The sequence below is a fragment of the Chiroxiphia lanceolata genome, chromosome 1 (genome assembly GCF_009829145.1).
Source record: "Chiroxiphia lanceolata isolate bChiLan1 chromosome 1, bChiLan1.pri, whole genome shotgun sequence".
Lineage (NCBI taxonomy): Eukaryota > Metazoa > Chordata > Aves > Passeriformes > Pipridae > Chiroxiphia > Chiroxiphia lanceolata.
The window spans coordinates 122,157,385-122,161,895 of NC_045637.1; positions in this window are offsets into that span (position 1 = coordinate 122,157,385).

Consider the following 4,511-nt stretch of genomic DNA (forward strand, 5'->3'; position numbering starts at 1 on the left):
TGTTATTAGTTCATTGAGTTTGAAATCTGTCATATCTTGAGTTGCTTTTTTCCCTGAAAATATTGTGTTTATTTCCTATTGTATAAATGTTCATTTGATTTCCTTTCCCAAGTATAATGCTTTTTTATATGTTTTTACTTTACTCCACCTCATTTGTTTCATTTGGAGTGAAGACTATTTTGAATTCAAACCCTGGTTTCCAAAGCACCTGGAAGCTCTCCCCTCCCTATTCCTCACTGCCACATGTGAATTTTGTAGGTATGTTTTCTCTTTACAATACTCATATCATCCATACCAAGCAGAAACCAGATACGCAGGATCTTCCAGTGAGATTCCATCTAAAATATCACCCCTGTGTGTCACATAACTGTGTCTGTAACTTTCTGTGTGCAGTCACTTAGATAGCAATTTTACTTGCACTTAACCAGACATTTTCAGTTAGTCTCCATCTTGTTCATAAGAATGTCACAAAGAGTCATACCAGAGCTCTTGTTAAAATAAAGATACAGCATATTGAATGCTATGAGTGTGAGTTATCTGGGAAATGAAGGAAATCAATCTGACTGGGCGTGACAGGGCTTTAGTTTTACTTTTTAACACCTTCTTACCCTCCAAGTGCTTGTAAGTATATTGTACGCTGAGTTGTTGGAGTCTCTTTCTAGGTGTCAGAGGTAGACTGGCTGTTTTATAATTAATTTTCTCCTTTTAACAGACAGGTACTCTATTATATTTATACTTATATCTATTCTATTCTATCCTAGATTTCCCTCATGTCCCTCAGGTCAACATACTCCCAGGCAAGTTCTAACAGCTCAGACATTAACTGTGACTTGTTCCTTCAGTACTTCTGGATAAATGTGGTCATGCCTTGAATATTGCTTTAGATAAGCATTTCTAACTGTTCCCTCTCTACTCTGGTCTGACCCATTATTCTTTTGTTTAAATTAATTTCATTAGGCATTTCATACAACAGGCTTCTTTAGTGAAGACTGAAACAATGAATTCTTTGGCCTCTGTATGTTATTTGCTCTCTCTGTTATATTGCTATACTTCTTTTATCATAGTATGTTCTGGTAACATTTTCTGGTTCCTTTTTATGCCTCCTACTATTTGTAGCTCCTTCTATGCCCAAATGTTTTGCTTTGTCCTTCCATATTATATACTCAGACATAGAGAGGTGTCCTGATTTTCCAGGATTTCTATGGGGCTTTGATTTCCGGGTGCCTAAAGAATACCATATCAATCTGCAATTGTGCTTTCTTTTCCCTTTGTATCTGAACAGTTTATTGAAAAACCTTTAATACGTATTTTCTTCAGTATTCTTTTATTTTTCCAATTACCTTCTCAAGAGACCTCCACACCAGCTTATGAATTTTTAGAAATCTGTTCTTTGTAGTTCATCCTTAATAGTAAGGCTATTCTTAAAATAGTGGTCTGCCATCACACTTGCTTTCTTTCACCCAGACTGCCTTCCACACTTTTAAGCAACCTCTCATTATTAGCTGAAACAAATTCAGTTTAGCTGTGGCCCCAGACGTTATCCTTCCTCACACCCCATCTTCTGAGAGAAGAACTGCCTTCCATGTATTCCATGACCCTGACAGCTGTCTGTGTCCTCCTCTATTGCTTTTCATAAGACATTATGCTATTCAATGTGCCTTGTAGGAGCAAGGTCAACTCTTGAACCTCTCTGTGAGTTGTTCAAGCAAAACCAGCCTCATGTATTTCTTCTTTCCCATGATTTAGTTTTCTCCAAAAGACATTCAACAAGACATCCATCTTGTTCTTTTCTTTCCTCGTTTTCAAGCAAAGGTAGTCAGAAGCCAGCTTCTTAGCTCTCACTGAAGTCGAAAGCAAATATAAACATCTAAATGCCTTGTTGTGTCTATTCTTCTGGGAAAAAAAAAGCTATATCTGTGTCCCTGTTCCAGCTCCCTGATTTCTTCCATCAGGACTTCATGGCACCTATGATGTCATGGGTTTTTGCATAAGAAGACTTTGAATTTTCCTGTTTAATCAACTTATTACTGATGTTGCATATAGCGATTTTGGATATTCAGCTGTTTGCCCCATCACTCTCTCTCAGGTCTTTCTTGTGCTTTTTGGTAACCTCTTCCTTATGGAGACTATTAACAAAGTACTAATTACTGCCAAGTGAAGGGTATAGTGGTGGCTTTGTGATGCAGATACTGGCCAGCCAGGAACTTGACTGAGACTACAAAATTACTGTAATTCCCATCTATCTCTGGACAGACTCCAGATAGTAGTAGCTTTCAGTCTCTGCCAACCTGGTTTGGAGCAGTTCCCCTGTGTGTGATTTCTCATGTCTGTCAGCCAAATCAGAGAGCCAGTCCAAAAATCTTGTACTTAGAGGGTGTTTGATTTCCATGGGAGCTGTCTGGGTCAGGAAACTAAAGACTAGTTTATAACAGATTGGAAAAAAAAATTTTATAAAGGGTAGAAATGATATGGCTAGCATTTTAGTTACAAATACAATGGTCATTAAATGCAAATTAACAATATAAATCAGAATATCTTTTCTTTTTTTTTTTTTTGTGCAAATGTTGCCTGGTAGTCTTAATAGAGATTGAAGCTGAGCTAGAATTGTTCATACAGAACATGAGAAGGAGTTCCAGCCTCCCTTGACGTTTGACATAGTTGTCAATGAAGTGTCGCATTGGTTGTTTTACAGAGCCTACAATGTGCAGCTTAGGTGGGAGTCACAGCTGGAGAAGCTGCCACTGAGAGGTCCTTCACTCCTCTCACATGCAAGTCCTTGATCAGAGAGTAACACCAAAAGCATTGAGAAAATGATCATCCTTTACAGGGCATTATTGGCAGATCCCTTAGAGCCCTGACCTATACACATAGCATTCCTTTGTATACCTCAGATATTATTATTTAATTCAACATTATGAATAATTAATATGTATAATTAATAACATGTTCATATACTTCATACACTATAAGGAGGAAAATGCTAAAGCTTGTTAGAACACCTGTAGTTGTTATAAATTACAAATAGGCAACAAAACTGAAAATGCAATTTGCCATTCATGTGAGTTACTTTCTAACTGGATTTTATATGTATACTGACTTCTCTGTTCCTGATTTATGGGAATGTTTGCACATTTTCAGATAAAGACAGATTTGTGCTTATCTACTTCTTCATAGATGTTGCAAGGAGATGAGTAGGAAGCCCATCCTGGACTAGACAGATAGAATGTTCTGAACTACATGTTCAGAAGACAAATGACTGAGAAGTTCTATTTGTTTTCATTTAACAGAGCAAGTCAGACATAATCACACATTAAATACCATTATGAACTATGACCAGTAATAATCCATATTTGCCAAGTGTAAGAGAAAAGCCAGTTTAAGCACTCCCTGTTCAGCAAATCCTTCCTACTAAATTCTACCTTTTCAAAAATCTCAAATCTATAAAAACTCTTGCAAAAATCTTGGGATCTAGTGCATCAAAGCAAAGCAATAGTCATGAGCCCCGTACTAAAAACGACCTGTCCTAAGCCTGTAGCTAAGCATATCCAGATATTATTTGCTTCTGAATCCCAGTTTATCTCAGCTGCTGGGTAAAACCAGAGGGACTAGTTTTTTAGATATTTGTGGCAAGGCTAAAATTGTAAAATAACTCACATCCAAACCTTGAACTGCACCTGGGTAGAAGTGAGAACTAACAGTCTTTACAGAGATGTGTGTTCCTTGTACACACAAGTACAGAATGCTAAAAATTGATAATTTTGGCTTTAAATGGACAGAAGGACTTCTTTAATATCTCAGAAGCCCTCCAAACCAGCTGATCTACCCCAGAGACTGGGTAGCTCAGAGCAGGATGCAAGATACATGTCTTTAGTGAATATACAGAATAAGCCCTTTTTTTTGGCTTCTCCAGAATTTATTCAAACTAATATCTAATTAGAACTGAGAACTTGCTGTGCTCTTTGCTACTGCTGCTATGACAGTTCCTAAAAGCGTTTTGTGAACATCAGTTGTGTGTGGTAGTTCTGCAATGAGCTCCCAAGCTACTGAAGGAGAAGAGAGGGACAACATGAGCTCTGTTTTATTATTGCATAGTACAGATAATGATACACTAACCATATCAAAAGGAGCTTTGTAATTATTGGCTCAGGAGCTCTTGTGGTTATTTTACATTTAACCCACATACCAATTTGGTGTCTGCTGGCACATGGTGGCCATATGGAGGGCAGAAAGCACTATTGCCTACCACAGGGGAACATAATCTGGAGAGCGGAGGAATTTTCATGTGTTGAACAAAGTTCCACCCACATCATAAATTGGTCATTCTGCCACATCATAAGCTGCAGAAAAAAAAAAATCATATAAATCTTCACAGAGACTCTACAGGACTTCAGTCAGAGGCTGTCTTCTGTGCAGCCTACGAATGCACAGCATTAGAAAAACAAGCAATAGTCATATGTCTGCTACCAATGTATTTTCTTGTGCAATACTTGTGCATATTTTTGGAGCAGTGT